At 33.0% G+C, this 17,872-nt stretch overlaps 1 long non-coding RNA gene across 4 annotated transcripts in view; it reads left to right on the forward strand.

Annotated features, from left to right (window-relative positions):
- Positions 1-17,872, forward strand: part of LOC309659150 — a 415,904-nt gene that overhangs the window by 337,744 nt on the left and 60,288 nt on the right. For all 4 annotated transcript variants that reach the window (XR_014262627.1, XR_014262628.1, XR_014262629.1 and 1 more), the window contains exon 6: positions 6,431-6,552. This is a non-coding gene — a long non-coding RNA (uncharacterized lncRNA). The remainder of the gene's footprint in view (positions 1-6,430; positions 6,553-17,872) is intronic.

Raw genomic sequence — 17,872 nt, forward strand, 5'->3', positions numbered from 1 at the left:
TAGTTTATAAAACAGAGGAATCTTGCAAATTCAATAAATATTAAGCTACCACTACCTACCTACTAACTACTCTAAAAAGGGAATTATGATAGTCAGTGTTTAGAGAGGTGAACATTAACCCTCAAGAAGAAAAGTCAGGCCCTTTCTAAAAGCCGTCACCATTTATGCTGCAAAATGTTCATACTATCATATGAATCACTATATAAATATATTCTAGAGCTTTTAAAATGTTTAAGGGATGGTATAATATCCATTTATTATCCCTAAATCTATATCCTCTAAATCAAAATTATTTTTCTGCACACTGATAGGTTATTATTTAATAAATAGGACATCCACAATTATACAATGAAAATAGATTTTTACATTTTATCACAAAACCCATTGTCAATAGATGGCAATGATATTCTTTGCAGTAGATTTCTTCTTTCTCTTAAGTTATCCCTTCCTGATAAAAATTTCATAACACAGTAAGGATATTTATATCTGAAAAGTTCTGTATTTCTACCATTATAATTTTTCATGTCAATATAGGCCAGCTATGGGGGAGGTATAGCATGACATTGCTTTATTAATGCTGACACTTTCCTGTGGATTGAAGGAGTTTTCATCCTGTGTCTATATAGAGGCATGTTATTAGCATTCAGATGTGGTTTCTCCATCAACTAATCCACTTCAAAATATTTGCATGAAATCAAATTTGCTTACCAGTCAGCCACATATAAAATATAATTTACAGACTTGGGTTCACATTAGTGAAGTTTACTTATTTAGAGCATAGAAGAATTATCAGCCTGTCTCATTACCAAGTGAATTCCACAGGCACTGTCACTTTGCCTGTCCTGAGTTGATTTATACAGTGTGGATTTCAAATGTTTAAAAATATATTGATCTTGGAGTTTTACTGATAAAGTTGGTAACATTAGGGTCTGAAATGTGTCATTTATAAAATTTTGTGAAGTGACAGTCTTTTCCTTATGAAATTTACAAAGTATAAGATTAGTCCCATTACATTTAAACAAATTTGAAGCTGACACATAGTTATCTAAATAAAATAGATGCAATTTCTGCAAATGCTTATACAATATGACATGTTTATAATGGCAACTTAGGTATATATTATAATCATATTTTTAATGTAAGTAATTGCATAGGTTGACCATTGTGCTATGTGGAAATATACAAGAAATGGCTAACAATATCTTATTGTATGCTAGGATAGTTCTGAGCTCTTTACAAGCATTAATTCATATTTTCCTTAAGACAAATTCATAAGATAGGTACTGTAATTATCCCTGTTTTACAGATGAACACCCTGAGCCACAGAGATTAAATAATTTGCCCAAAGTCACAAAGCAAGTAAGGAGTGGAGCTAGGATTAAAGCCCAGGCACAGTCTAATTTTGACTATTCTAAACACCACGTGACTCTGGGACTCAACCGGAACAGAACCTGAGCTACGGTACACTGGAATGAAGCAACATTTTGTTTCTATACTTGATAAAATTGCAAATAAGTAATCTTTGTAAAAGAAAGTAATAAGATTGGATTTTGGGGACCAAACAATTGCCCAGCCCAGCCTAGAAGTGGACCAGGAGAATGTGCTCTGCGGGTCTAGGGCTACACAAGCAGAAAGAAATCATTCAGGTGAAAAATATACTGCTGACCTCCCCTATCTGGGGGAAGAGTTTCACTAGTTTTTCTTTAAAAGGGAAACTGTAGGGTTGGGGGGGTTGGCATAAAGTTTAGTAATTCTCATTTTTTAACATAAACTTGATCATCCTCATAATCCTTTTTATGTTTTCTAAAGGATTAGAAAAATTAACTGGTCAAGACTTAAATGAAAGTTATTAAGCATTACTTAGCTATCATGTATAAGGAATGGTGTACCTTTATTTATTATAGAATCTGAATTTATATTTTCCAAATATGTTTCATTTTCACCTGTTTGCAACTATTCGGCACCACTTTCTGCATTTTAGTGCCATTTGTACTAAAATGCATACCAAAGATTTGGAAGTTTTTTGCTATTTAAAGTAATAAACATTAAATATTATATTCTCTCATAAACATCATTTTCACCTGTGTATATCTGCTCTTCCTTTCTCATAATTTTACATTTTGTTTTATGTATCAGCTATGGTTCTTACTTCAGGCAGTATGCTCACTTTGGCATGCCATCACTGCTCAGTCATAACTTAGATCATTTTGTTCAGTTTCCTACCCCAAATCTTGGAAAGTAGGTAAGAGATCATTCCAGACTCAGACTCCTGTTTAGCCTTCTCATCAAGACATAACAGTTAGAAAATTAATATAACCAGACTAGTTTTCTTTTTCTGATTTCATATTCACCAAATAGCTTTCTGTATATTTTCTTTCAGTTGTTGAGAATGGTTAGTAAATATAGTTATTTTGTTCACTTGTTGCCATTTATCATACTGATTACAATAAATTAGAATTCTATGTTATACATCAAGTAAAACAAAAGCTTTTATTTTCTATGAAAGCAATACTGAAATTTAAGAAAAAAACTTAGAAAATAATCCTGTCCTCACCAGGGTAGGGCCAACATTAATTTTAAATGGCAAAATATAGACTTTGGAATCTTTGATTCTTAAGAACAGGTAGGTTGAAATTGCTGATCCTATCCATTTGGTGAGTGAAACAGTGACTTACGGGTACATAAAACTTGCACATTCATGAATTTCAAATCACTTTATAGCTCAGTGGAATCTCTCATTGTCTTGAAATTGATGACATTTACCTGTGGCAATTCCAAAAAGCAGATAACAGGAAAGAGGGGGCTCATTCTTGTCTAGTTTCATGTGCAGCCACAGGAACAAATAGCCAAATAATCACAATATATTATCATCTGTACATAGCTCACAAATATTAGTACATTATTGTAATTTTGCATAGGCAGAAAGAAAAACCTTTTTGAAGACAAATTGGGACAAATGTTGACTTTAGCCTTATTATACTAGGGGAACAAATGGTATATATTAGTCTTGCAATAAATTCTTAAATGTTTTAAGATTGCATTTTCTCTAATAAATATGCATATTTTAATGACTATTACTTTTTCTTCAATATAGATACAATCTGTTAACCTTTGAAATTCATTCACATAATTAAGATAAACTCTAGAATTAATTTGGAGTAAAAGTATTCCAGGAAACTTCTATGAACTTTATCTGTAGTCAAGTTTTGGTGATATTTATATTTTTACTCCAAGGAAAGACTTTTTTTTAAAATAAATTCAAATATATACATCTTAATTCTGTATTATCAATTCAACATTATAAATCCCAAACTATGTAATTTCCTTTTTCTACAAGTATATTATTTATAAATTCCAGGAATAATATGGGATATAATCTTTCTTTTAAAATGTTAAAAACTAGCAATCTGCAAGTATTTATTGAATGCCTAGTGTGTCTCAGTGATGTAAAAGTAAGTAAGAGAAGGAAGAACTCTACTTTTACACTGAAAATTTCCTTGTTGAAGGGGATTTATAGGGCTATTGTTGTATATAGTATAGTGAGATAAGAACAAATATGGATAAATCCCAAGAAATGTAATACAGAATAAATCACTTTGCAGGATCAGAAAATATTTCCAGAAGTATTTACCATTAAGCCAAATTTTACAATACAATTAAAATTTAATGGTATGAAATAAATGAAGATTATTTTAGACAAAAGGTATAGCACAAAGCCCAGAAACTGACTGATATTTAAAATCTGTAAATAATTTGTTAGCCCTAGCTTAAAATACAGATGTAATAGAGTAGCAGACAATGAAGCTAGGAAAGCTGGAAGATCAAGGACTTTCTTCAATTTCTGCATACCTCTTTTTATAACTATGCACCTAAAGGTATGTCTGTCTGTCTGTCTATCTATCGATATTATCTATCTGTCTATCATCTATCCACACTTCCATCTGTCTTTATATGCCTGTATCTTAGTTAGACAATGCCACAAAGTGATCCTGGATCCTGCTCTTTTCTGATATTTTGCTTATTATTCTGTTTTCAACTAATTAACTTTGTGGTCTCATTTTCATCTAGATTTTTGAATGTCCATATATAAAGTGATTTATATTATAGCCTTTTATCTTATATTCTCATTTTATGTTATCTTTCTAGGTGATCTCATCTATTCTTTGACTTCAATTGCCATATTGTGCACTGCCCAAATATAGCTCTTAGCTGACATTTTTATTCTGTTCATCACACCCTACACTGAGCATCCAGGAAATATCACAGACACTTGAAATAAAGTGCACCTCGCAATGAACTCATCATCCCCTTCCCCTGCCACAATGCTTCCATTTGTTCTCCCAGGAATAGCTAGGAGCCTAGTTTAAGCCTATGTAAAGCCTAGTTTCCATTTCTAAAATATCTTTCAAATCTTCCTGTAAGTTGGATCTCCACTGTCATTGTTGTAGTGTCTAATTTTCTTTCTGTTTGGCCCCCTTCTATTCATTCCTCATGTTACACACAGAGTAATCTTTCACAAAGCAAATATTACATCATTCTCTGCATAAAACCCTTTAATGACCACCCAATAACATCATAATAATGTCCCCCAAATAATTTTTTTACTTTATGTTGTAAAATAGAATACACAGAGAAAAAAAGGAAATGAACCATAAATATGTAATATAATAAATAATTACAAAGTGAGCAACCACCTAATTACTCTCCAGATCAGCCTCAGAAATTCACCATACCTCAGAAGCTCCTGGATTTTTTGTTTGTTTGTTTTTTACCAAATAAAACCTCCTCCTACTCTCAAAGATAATTGCTAGCCTGAATTTCAAGATAATATTTACTAATTTTCTTTAATAGTATTATCATCTAAATTGAATCTCTAGATAATAAAAATCTAGCTTTTTTTTTTAACCTAAATCCTCCACCTGACATGGTGTGAATTTTTCATGTATCATTTTCCCTCCTTGAACCTGACTATCCTCTCTGTGAATCACGGAAGTTGTACAAAACTAGTGTCTATGATGATTATTAAATAAAGGAATATTTTTCTGTGAGCAGCCAGGTGTTCCTTGAATTATGGTGCTCATTATTGACGCTATCTGTTGTCTTTTCCTAATCAGTGAACTCTTCATCCAGGTAAAACTCAAAACTTTTTAAAGTGTGTTTATAAGAGAGGCTAACCTGCTTTTCTTCTAGTCTCTCAGTGACATCAAATTTTCCAGAAGTGTTTACAGCTCTAACATTAAATTGTCAGACATAGATTAGTTTCCTCTGAATCTCTCACTGCCAGAGTTCAACTGGTTCTGAATACAGAAAGACAAACCAAGCAGTTAGCCTATTTATTGAATAAATGAAGACGTCACCTCACAGAGCAAAATCCCCGGTCTTTAGTGTTCTTTATTCAGCCACAGGGATGGTTTTAATCCTAATATCCATTCTGCCTAGAAGGAAGCATTTTTCTACCAAGGGACAACTCCATAAATATTATGGTCCTGAGTTGTGCCCCAACTATTTGCTTTCATAGAACACCTAGGGAATGAGTACTCAAACTTAGGTACTTTATATAATAAAAATTTTTTAAAACTCCGTCCAAGCATATATATGCTCAACACTTCAAAAACATATTGAGCCTGTCCATCTGCCATCAGATCTTACATAAGCATAGGAAATGGGTATTAAATTTCAATCATCTCTATTCCAGTAGATTTGTGTTTGATGTATCTTTCTGTCATATAGTATTTACTGATTATTCATTTTTTAAGTTATAGCCAAATATATGGCTAGTTCTTTATTGGATACTGTGTCTTCTTCATATAAAATAATCTGAATATGTTTACTAATGGTACTTTCTTGCCAAAATCCAAATAATATTTAAAAAATTTTTACCTTTGTTGTATTTGCAACTTTGTCATGTTTGAGCAACACTTTATTCTTGAAATTCCCTTCAAGAAGAGGAGAACTTTGACACAAAATTTTCTTTTAAGTTTTATTCTAGTATTTTTTACATTTCTTCTTTCTTCTCCTTTTCTTTGAAAGGATTTGAACATCAAAGGAACTTAATACATATACTCTATAATTTTATCAAGTCATTTATTCTTCCTCATTAATTTGTAAGAACACTTTTAAATTAAAAAGATGTAACTGTTAAGGTTGTTAAATACAAACCATAGCAACCGTCTCTGTGTAACTTAGAATAAGATTTACTTAGAGAATGTTACGTGTCTCAAAAATCTCACAGAAAAAAAATCAGGAAAAAGGGAATGCCAGGAAGTCAGAATCACAGCCGAAACTGTACCTCAGAGATTACTTGACCATGGGTACTGTAGCTTCTGCCTATGAATTTTGGATATCACTGTTTTCAAAGTGAATTATAAATTGTGTTTCTCTGTGTTACTTGCTCAATATAACAGCAGTTTATTTGTCACTTACATTACAGTGATTTGTGCAGTGTTTAGAGGACTCTGCTCCATGTAGACATCCAGAAACCCAGGCTCCTTCTATCAAAGGTTCTGCTTTGGCCTAGAAGCTCAAAGTCCTCCATTGATTCAACAGACGAAGGTAAAGCAATATAGTTTTTTTGTTTGTTTTCTTTTTAATTCAGTATTGACAATGGCTTCATTCACAGGGACCAAGATTCTAATCTGGAATTTATGTTAGTAAATAAGGTAAAGAAAAACTTAGAGTTGTTTTTATTTTATTTTAGTTACCAAAATCGATTTTTAATAATTAAATTTTCACTGACTTGAAATGTCATTATCATATACAAAATTCTAACATATTATTGTATCTAATTTGACTCTTCTATTTTGTTCATTGGTCTTTCTGTTTCAAGTATTTATATGGAAGTATTCAAGTGTCATAAGTTTTATAACAGATTTTAAGAGGTGGATTCTAGGTGGGTAAGGAGTTCAGTGGATCCTCTCCTGAGCAAAACAGCAATTTAACTGGTGAAAATTATTATTTTTTAGCTATTTAAATTCTCTGGAAATAGTTTTAAGGGCATACAGCAAATGGAGAATGTTTCATTTAAGGAAAACTAATTAACGTTGGTAACAACAGCAAAAGTCTATGGTATTTGAGACACAACTTGCTACCATACCCAACTCACCCCACCAGCTTCTTGTTAAAAATATCTGCTTTAGGCAGGTGCCGGATCTCTCTTCCCAGGTCCCAGTCTGCAGCTAAGTTTGCTCCTGGAGGGGGCGAGGGGGAAGGCTGCCGGTGGTGTTTCTCATCCCTCACCACTAGCCTTATGGTGGGAGGTAGGCATGGTCAAAAGGACCAGTTCTCCCAACCCCCAGGTAGAGCAGGATGAGCATACTATTGCCCCAAAAGCCCATTACCCGATTTTCGTCTTAAATTTGAAATTGTTGATGTAATTACCAAATAGAACAATGTCTTCCAAGTTTAATACATTTTCCATTTAAAATCTTATTTTCCTCAGAAAATTTATTTTTATTATAAAGTTAATTCTGAGGAGATAAGGCTTTATGGTTTCTAACTGATTGTAAGCTACTTTGAGGAAATTTACTTTTACCAACAGTTGTGGCTGACTATCTCACTCAGTTTTATTATTTTCTTTTTTTAGTCTTTGGCTTTACTTTGTTGTTTTTATTTCTAGTCATACAACATGGAAGCTCAGATCATTGATTTCTTTAATACGTGCATTTAAACATGTAAATTTTCCTCTACTTTCAGCTTTAGTTGCAATGAACAAGTTTTAAACGTCATGTTTTTATTAACTTTCAGATCAAAATTTTTCTGATTTCCACCATGACTTTTTTATATTTAACCTTGAGTTATTTAAAAGTGTATGTTTAACAACCAAATATTTTATGATTTTCTTCAAATTAGTACTTTTACCACTTCTATAACTATGTGAAAACCTTACATATATTTAAGGCCATTCTCTGCTCCCATCTTCTGTGCTATTATGTTCATATATGTAATCTCTACATGTGCTTTGAACCCAATATTATTATATTATCATTATAATAATTAAATGATGAATATTTATACATGATTTGATGATTTACTTTGTCTGCTACTCTTCATTCTTTATTTCCAGTCACACCTGGTAATATTTTTCTTCTTTTAGTGCAGATCTGCTGGTTCTGAACTCTCTCAGCTTTTGTTTGTCTAAAATATCTTTTTTTCACTATTATTCTGAAAAATATTTTATCTGTAGCCTTCTGGGTTGGCATTCTTATTTCAGCATTTTAAAGATTTTATTTTATTTGTCTTTGGCTACTATGATTTCTCTTGAAAAATTCTTGAACTTTTTGTTGCTTCCCTGAAGGTAATGCATTTTCCTTCTCTGGTTGCCCTTAATGGGGTTTTTTTGCCCCCTTTGTCTTTGATTTGTTTTTTTTTTTTACATAGTTTGACTATAGTATACCTAGATATGGGCTCTGTACAATTTTTATGTGGGTTTTGCTGAGATTTTAATATAATAAAAATATTCATAAAGTTCAATATCTTTTGTCAATTTGGAAAATTTCAGCCAAAATTTCTTTTAGTATTTTTTCTAACTTATCCTCTCTTTCCTTTCCTCCTGAACTTGAATTACAATTATATTAGACTTTGGCACCACGTTCACATGTCCTTGATGGTCATTTCTGTATTTTGGTATTTTTTTCTTCTATGTTTTGGCTTCAATCTGAATATTTTCTACTAACTTGCTCTATAGTTCATTAATAATTCTTTTGTGTCTAATTTTTTATTAAATCCATCTCTTAAATTATTCATTTCAATTATAGCACTTTCTTCTTTTAGTATTTTCATTAGATTCCTCTTGAAAGGTTCAATATTTTCTTATTTTTTCAAAATTTGCTTGATTTGCTCAAGCATAATTAACATAGCTATTTAAAATATTTCATTCCAAAAATTCAATCTGATTTGCCAAAATTCAAGTCAATTCTATCTCTCCTTTTCCATAGTAAGTTTTAATATTGGTTTTAATCAATTGGTTTTGCTTTATAGATGCCTTATGAAGTTTTTTTAAATTGGATATTAGACATCACACATTAAAATTTGTAGAAACTTTAGACTATGTTTTCTTCCTCCTGTGAGGGTTAAGTTTTCTTATGTCAGGAATATAGGATATAAGTAGATTATCTCAATTCTGTAAAAGGTTGATTTTTATGCTTTGTCAGGGTTAATGTTTCAGTGTTTCTTTACACCTAGTTGCATGACCCCTGGAGTCTCAACTAAAAGCCTAGGGTGTTTACCAAAACCACTTTACACTGGTATTAAACTCTAACTTATCTCATCAGCAATGAATATCTGCTAAAATCTGAACTCAGCTCTTTAGCCTCTCTGCTTCAGCTTTATGCTAGATTTATTAGTCTTATCCTGTATATGATGAAATTAGTAGCAGATAATTTCTTCAAAGGGAGATTACCTGTACATGTCTGTGGTCACTCCTATGACTTTCTTTTTTCTTCAGACTTTTCTTCCCATTTCCAGACACTTTGAGTAATCCAATCTTCAACTTCTGTTTTCTCAGCCCAGTGTGACTGCAGTATTCTGCCAAGTCCTATTTTACCACAGTAGGAGTTGATAAATGACCTCAGGAGATATGCTATGATAAGGCAATATTCACTTACTGGTGATTTCATTCTCTCTGCAATAGCAATCTCTCAAGTGTTTCCTCTGTTGATGTCTCTGAAATTCCTTTAAACAGGCATTACTATATATTTACACAGATTTCATAGTTGTCTTCAATAGGATAGGTTCATCCCATATAATATCCCCTGTCACGGGCAGACTGAACTTTTTGGGTTAGCCGAGGTTTGGACCTGTGCAAACATCTGTAAGACATTTGGTCCACACCCAGTAGGACTTGATATTTGGTCCTGTTCAAAATGTCCACAAGATATTTGGTCCATGCCAAAAGGTCCTTGATATTTGGTCATATTTTTTATTACCCAAAACATCCAGGAAGACATTTGGTTCATGCCAAAAGATCTTGTCCAGAACCACTTGTCATGGATCAAATATGCTCAAGGATGTTTTGGATAAGACCAAATTGCAAGGTCCTTTTGGCTTGGGACCAAATATCTTGTGGACATTTTGAACAGAACCAGATGTCGTACAAGGAACTTTTTGTAGCATGCTTAGTGCTAGCTAGCTGTATTTTTATATGCACCATAATTTTTTGAACCTTCTTCCATGGTAATTATTTGAAATGAGAAAAATACAAATCTGACATTTTCTGTCACTTATTTAGTTTTAAGTTCTGCAATAACATTGTTTTTTCTTAAGTTTATTTTTTAACTCTTCTTGCTTCAATTTAGCTAATTTTTAAATTCTAACCCTTATATTTCATTAAATTGTGTTTTGTTTAATTTTCTTGCATGATAATCAATAATACTGAGTTTTACTCTTTCCTGATTTTATGTGAATTTATATCTTTAAAAGTATGTCCCTTTTTTTTAATGTCCTTACATCTTTTCTTCTTAAGTAGGAGTGTGTAAGTACTGGTCATTTGAATTTTTTCCTGTGTCTGAGGCAATTACTATTTACTTTATGTGGCCAATTTGTGTCTATCAGATTAAAAAAGAAAAAACTGTAAGTGGAATTATTTCCCTGTTTTCTCAGCAACTAGTTAGGTAGTCTCTTTAGAAAATTATGGAAGAACATTTTCTGTTAGTCTCCTTTGTTCTCAGAGAAAAATAGATATAGATTAACAACAGTGGGCATCTAATTTTGGAAGTGTTTTCCAAACTTTGTTTGAATGCCTGCCCTACTAATAGTTCACTAGATTGTAAAGATATGGCCTTCTCTATTGGAAAAAGACCTTGTTTTTGAGACTGTACAATCTTTCTTGATAAACTTATCCCAGTGTTGATGGTTAGACTGATATCTGGGCTATTTGTTTATGGTTCAATGTGTATTTTTTATGTTTTTCATTTCTGAGCTTAATAAGCTTCAGAGGTCTGTTTTTCTGATTAGGATGCCAAGTTGGAAAAAACAAAGTGTCTGTGTGAGTGTTTCTGTGTCTGTGTCTGCATGTATAACATAATTACACACATATATGTGTACTAATATATATATTTATGTATATATTATATCTATATCTATATTTATGTATAAATACATAAAATTTATACATAAAATATATATTATATATAAACTCTAAACTTTTAATATGTTTATATTTGTATTTATATATAAATATATATTATTTTTTATTTTCCTTTTTTTTTTTACTCTACATGAACCACTGCTACTTCTAAAACTTGGGATTATTGGTAGATAAGATGGGTTTATAGTTTTCTTCTGCCTTCTGTTTGCATTCTGACTGCACCTCCTGCACTCTTCCTCCAAAATGAATGAAAGTTTTGATCTTTCGAAATTACCTCCCTTCATTCTTTACCTTACCTTACTACCAACACAGCAGATAAACCTAGTGTGAATGCCCGGAACTCCCTTCTCTTGATATGTTCCAAACGGCACTTAACGCTTATCTTCTGATGCTGTGGGATTTGGTGAGTCCATTCCTAGCTTAAGCACATGAAAAGCTTTGTTTTGATTCTTTTTACTTTTGCTGTGAAGGATTACAGAATAATTTAAAAATATTGATATGTTTCTGTAACTTTGTTTATCCCTTAAACACTTTTAAACTTTTATTTCATGTCAGGTGCTATGATATATGCTAAGAATAAAGTAGCAAATAAGATATAATAATTTTGCTGTACAATCAACAAAATTTGTATTTTATAACTAATAAACATCTTAAAATTTGGTATTTTCTTTAATAGAATGGATCAAAGATAAATTACATAATTAGGAAAATCTCCTTTTAGGTATCTTGCCTCTTTAAATTGAGAATTAATATACAAGGTTCTTCACCAATTATTACCAAAATTAAACTTTGCCAAATTAAATTCAGGAAAATACTATCAAGTCTCTGGTTTTGCCTCTATTTTTTAGTTCATTTGAGAGAAAAAGTAATTTCCCTTATTTTATGGTTAAATTTTTTTTTTTAATTTTATTTATTCAGTTATTTATTTATGGCTGTGTTGGGTCTTCGTTTCTGTGCGAGGGCTTTCTCCAGTTGCAGCAAGTGGGGGCCACTCTTCATCGTGGTGCGCGGGCGTCTCACTGTCGCGGCCTCTCTTGTTGCGGAGCACAGGCTCCAGACGCGCAGGCTCAGTAATTGTGGCTCACGGGCTTAGTTGCTCCGCGGCATGTGGGATCTTCCCAGACCAGGGCTCGAACCTGTGTCCCCTGCATTGGCAGGCAGATTCTCAACCACTGCGCCACCAGGGAAGCCTCTATGGTTAAATTTGTTGCTCACTGTTTTTTATTTTTACTTTCCTTTATTAATAATCAGGCTAAAAGTTTGCTCTCTTTAAAAAATGTTAGGCATGCCAGAGTCACATTATAATATAATAATAAATTTAAAATTAGCCTACAAATGTGAATAGAATACAAAATAAACATATAAATAATTTTTAGTGAGGATATTCCATTTCTGGCACACATCTATTCAAATATAATAGTTGCAATGTTAAGCTCAGATTAAAAACTCTGAAAACTGAAAATATGGATTTGATGTAAGTTTTATAAAATGTAAAAACTACAGCTTTGGTTTTGTGTAGGCCTAGGTTGTTTTTAAAGGTACTCTAAGGGCAATTGAAACTAGGAACCTCATGTTATACCTTATTTAAGTGAAATGAAAGATGGAACAACACTGTTGGTCCATTTTGTTTTCATTCTTCATTTAAATTATCACTTTTACATATAAATATATGAATGAAGGTCTTGAAATTCCAGGGATTTTTGCCAAAAGGGAACTCAGTCCACAGTATGTTGTAACATTAGATTCCAGCAAGTCCATTTATTCATTTACTAAACATCGCAGTTCTAATGTAAAATCAAGCAATGTTTGAGACTTTAATTAAATGGAAATGTGTTGTTTTAGCTGAGGGAAAGAAAACAATTGGCTATTATATAGCCGAAGCTTTGAATGCTGGATATACCGTGTTTATTGTGTGAAATTCTAGACACAAACAGTCTTATGTGCAAGCAATTGATTTTGATCAATTAAATAGCTAACATATGTAGAACTAGAAATTACCTGATTTATAAAATTGAGAAGTATTTTTTATCATTTTTGGTGGTCAGGATTTGAAAGTTTATGGGACAATTCTTAGCTAAGTGGGTGTCTTCCTGCTTGCATGATTTTCTTAACAAGCATACTATACCTTACATCCAAAACAAGCTTAGGATTTCCTTGATATTGCATTCTAATAAGAGGTAAACTCTAGATCATTTTAATAAGGTTTGGTAAATTTTAAAATTTTGGTACATTAAATAGCAAACACATCTGAAAACTTCTCATAAAGGTTATTTGCTGACAGATTTTCATAATTACTTGCCATATTTAGAGATACATAAAACTATTCTTGCTGAGATTTGCTCACATCCTGACTAGACTGCTTTAATTACAACTGGTGACTATAAGCATGGTCCAGAACTAATTCCCCTTAAACAGAGAAACAAACTATCACAGGGCTTTTCATATGATTTATTCAATTTGCCAACTGAATAAATGGGTTTGTTGGCATACGATAGTTGCAGGAGTTTCTTTCCCCTAGTTCCACCTAAATATTGTTCTACATTTATTATTGTCTTATCTGAAAGGTATGGCTCAACATTTTTAATATAAAATTACCTATTTTCTCAGCACTTTCCAATGTGAAGGATATTAAAAATAAGATGTGGTGCCTTATAGTTAATTACGTTTTAAATTTAATTTGAGTAAACCTGGCATCCTCTGAAAAATAGGACCACACATTGTAAATATATTCAGTGCCCAGTGTGCTAGTCCTAAACTTGTAGCACAATCAACCAATATATGATATAATATTAAAGAAGGGAAGGCTACTTTTCAGTTGATGAAAGGAGGAAGAGGGTGAAAACATTAATTTGGTCTTTGTTTATGGTCAGCATGGAAGAAAAGAAAATGTTTAGATATGGAGAGCTAATTGAAGTTCCAGCCTTAATTATCTTGTTTCTGAGGGTTGCAGGAATACTGACAGATTTATCATTGACTTTGTAGAAGCGTTCTGAGTACAAATCTGACAAAGGACAGCTGAAGCAATGAGAGAGGTGAAGCATAAATATCCCCAAACAACCTATTTTCCATATTGAAATGTGTTTCTTCTAAGATGGGAAAGCTTTAATGAAGTTGAAGATGACTGCAAAGTGGCTTACCTGACAGATGAAGCAATAAGCCCATTCCCTCTCTGCAGCTAAAAGCTTAAAATTACCCATCTGTCATCTCTCTAGTGGGTGGGGATTATAATAGAAGGCAGCAAACTATCTTAATTACATAATTATTCCAGTTCCAATTATATATCATATAGGGTTTAAAACACATTATCTCCCTACAACAAACTGAACATATAACAATGGCACTTCTCACTTTTATCTTTGACATTTCTATTTTCATTTACTAATTTTTGTTTAATGTAATATTGTTTGCACATTTTATCTTAGTGTGACTTCTCCTGTCTTCTTTTTTTTTTTGGTATTAAATTATGAAATATTCAGTGCTTATTTGTTGGCAATTACTGTGTCTGAATCCATATCAGTATATGTCATATGAGTTTTTAATAAGGAAAAAGGAAAGTAACAGCATGACTTAAATTTAGACTTTTGTTTTTCTTAATTGTTTCTCTTGTAAAAATCAGTCTCTGTCACTTTGTACAATAGTTCTCAAGTGCCTGCCCCAAGGGACTCCACAAGTTGTATAGACTTACTCACATGACTTTGAGCAAAAGATGCTTGTGATTTAGTTCAATATTCTTCATTTATACAGTTTGATAGGTACTGAAAGTTCAGACATTGTACTGTTTTGGAGGTTTTTCCCTTACACATGACCTACTCAGTGATAACCTTGAGCTGTAACCCTCACAAGTGAGTATGTGACAGGAGTATTGAGCTTGTTAGGATTAAGAACACTTAAAAAGGAAACTTTTTAAATTTTTTACATAAAGGACATTGAGACAGAGACAACTCAATATATATAAAATGCCATTAAAAAACAGACTTTGAAAGGTGATATATATAAGGGAATATATTGTCTTTTATTTCAGTGGAAGAAACCTAAAAAACTGAAACTGCCATTTTTATGTGGCCTTTGTTTTAAAATGGAAAAAAATTTCTCCCCAATATTTGTATCAGTTAGTTACCTCTGCATAACAAAATCCACCAAAACTCAGCAGCACGGAGCAATTAGTATTTACTGAGCTCACATTCATTTGGATCAGATGATACGTGTGGGGCTTGCTTGCTGCAGCTTCTGTTTGTAGCTTTCCTGCCTGACTGGGAACAATGTTTAGTCCAAGCACGTTGATCTCATTGCAATGGCAGGAGCACAAGACACAAGTGGAAATGGACAAGGCCTCTTAAAGCTGAGGCTTAATACTTGTGCACAATTATTTCAGCTTGATTCTTTTAGTTAAATAAACTGCATGACAAACCCAAAGTCAAAGGCCAGGGAAATATACTCTGTCCCTTAATGAGAGGAACTGAAAAGCCACCTAACAGAGAATATGAAATTATGAAGGAATGAAGAGGTGAGGTTAATAATGTGGTTAACCACCATTAAGTATCTATCAAATACTCATATTCTAAGAATTGTGCTAACTTAAATGGGAGATAACAAGCTTAAGGCAGGGTTAATATGCCCAAAGAGTTTATAGTCTCCTTGAGTGTATAAAAAATATATTATGCAGAAAAAAAAAGATAAATTAATCATTGTGTCAATGTAAATGTGACTTCTGTTTTGGTTACTCATCTTACTTTTGGGGAAATTTGCACGGTTTTTTATACAAGCTGAGACTCAGTGGGAGGCAGAACATGCCTCCAAGTATAGAAGCTGAAAACACCAGATTTTTTTTCATTTCCTTAGAACTTCAGAACTTGTCATAAGATCTGGGCTCGACCAATGGTAGGGGGTAGGGATGGGAAAGGATGTCAGGAACGTTGAATTTGGAGCTATGCTTGAACAGAGGAAGGGAGAGTAAAGAATGTTTTCTGGTAGAAGGGGTGGTGTTTCCAGTGGCACCTGTGATGCTGTCATCAGCAGAAGGGTCCAGGCACCGAAGTGCTGGTAAAAGCGTGACCATTAGTGTTAGACAGAGGTATTTTTCTAGGTGGCCTTCGGCTGCATTTCTTTCTGACTTAAATCTCTTTGTTTTATCCCTTTATCTTATTCTGAAATGCCAGTCTTCCCACCTATATTCTTTCAATAAATTCTCTTTCTCTGCTCAAATAAGATAGAGTCATAATCTGTTGCTTAAAACTACGAACCCTGAGTGATAATTTGTTTCTAAACAAAGAGGTAAATTATATAGCATTTCAAAAAAGAAATAGCATGAGCAGAGGAGTCAGGTAAATGTTAAGGAGGTTATGGTATTTAACTGATTCTTACAAGATGTCTATTGAGTAAATAAAGTCTAGGTACCACAAGCAAGGAAAGTACATGAAGAATGTAATTTACACAAGTAAAGTAGGCCAGCATAGCACTAACTTAAGAAAGATGATTAAGCTGGGCCTCTCTAGCCCTCCTTCTCCATTCCCTCTGCTATACATTTCACTGTGAGTTCTTCCCTTTTCCAACTCACTTTCTTCCTGTGTCTCACAAAGGCGGGTGTTCTTTAGGATTCTTTCACAAACATATTTTTGTTCTCATGTTGCTCAACATCCCAAGGCAGTATCACCAATTCCCATGTGTTCAAAAACCATTTATGTGTTGCTGTCCTCCACATCTATATTTATAGCCCTGATCAGGCTCAAGTTCCAGACACATATAATTAACTGCCTAGGAGAACTCTCAAATTGGATGCCCTAGAGGCAGTTCCAATTCAACCTGTTCAAACTCAACTATTTACCCTCCTATTTGCCTTGGTGATTGGTTTCACCAATGCAGTTATTTCTGACTTTTCCTTATATCTTATCCAGTCTCACTACCACCTCTACTTCCACCCTATATTGAATCAACCATTAGGGCCTGTTGATTTTTCTTCTTTGATAATTCTTGTCTGTCTTTTTTTTTGTTTTTCCCATCTCACTGCCATTATCTTTGTTCTGTCTGACATTTCTCTCACTTGATTTATGGTAAGAGTCTCCTAACTGGTAGTTCTCCTTCAAATATAGTTTCTCTCCAAATATATTGATAATATACCCACATTTCCTTTTTAAAGATTATTTAAATATGATTACTATATTTTAAAAAATTATTTAATGGGCTCTCAATTTCCCTCAGGACAAACTGCTATCTTGAACTGCTATAAAATTGATACAGCATACAAAAATCCTCTTTTTCTTCCTTACCTCTCTAGGTTCAGCTTTTAGTATTTCCTTCTCCCTCTCACTGCCATCACAATCTCAGAAACATTTTATGCTCCAGCATGAAACTTTTCTAAATGCATTTATCTAAGTTTCTCATTTTTCACTCATCTCTCTACCTCTTACCATGTATTTCCTGCCCCCACCAAATGCATCCTAAACCGGATGACACCTAATCACTACTCAGGAATCATCTTAGGTCTTACCTGTTCTCTGAAGGTAACTTCAGAGTAGCTCTTTGAGTCTGAGAAGGGCTCTTCCTGGGACATCTAATAGCACCCTGAACTTACTCATTTTGAGGCATTAGATGTTGTACAAAAAAAAGTTATGATTCATTTCTGTATCAGACACTAGACTCTACATTTACTAATGTCAGTATCACACTCTTTTTGTTCTATTACGTATAGTTTATAATGAATAAATGTGATTATTTGTTGACTCTGAATCATGGGAAATAAGCTTGAAGATGCATATGGACATTGCCTGTTAGACAAAAGAGTAGTCTCAAGAT

This window comes from Balaenoptera physalus, assembly GCF_965194825.1.
Source record: "Balaenoptera physalus genome assembly, chromosome: 4".
Classification (NCBI taxonomy): Eukaryota; Metazoa; Chordata; class Mammalia; order Artiodactyla; family Balaenopteridae; genus Balaenoptera; species Balaenoptera physalus.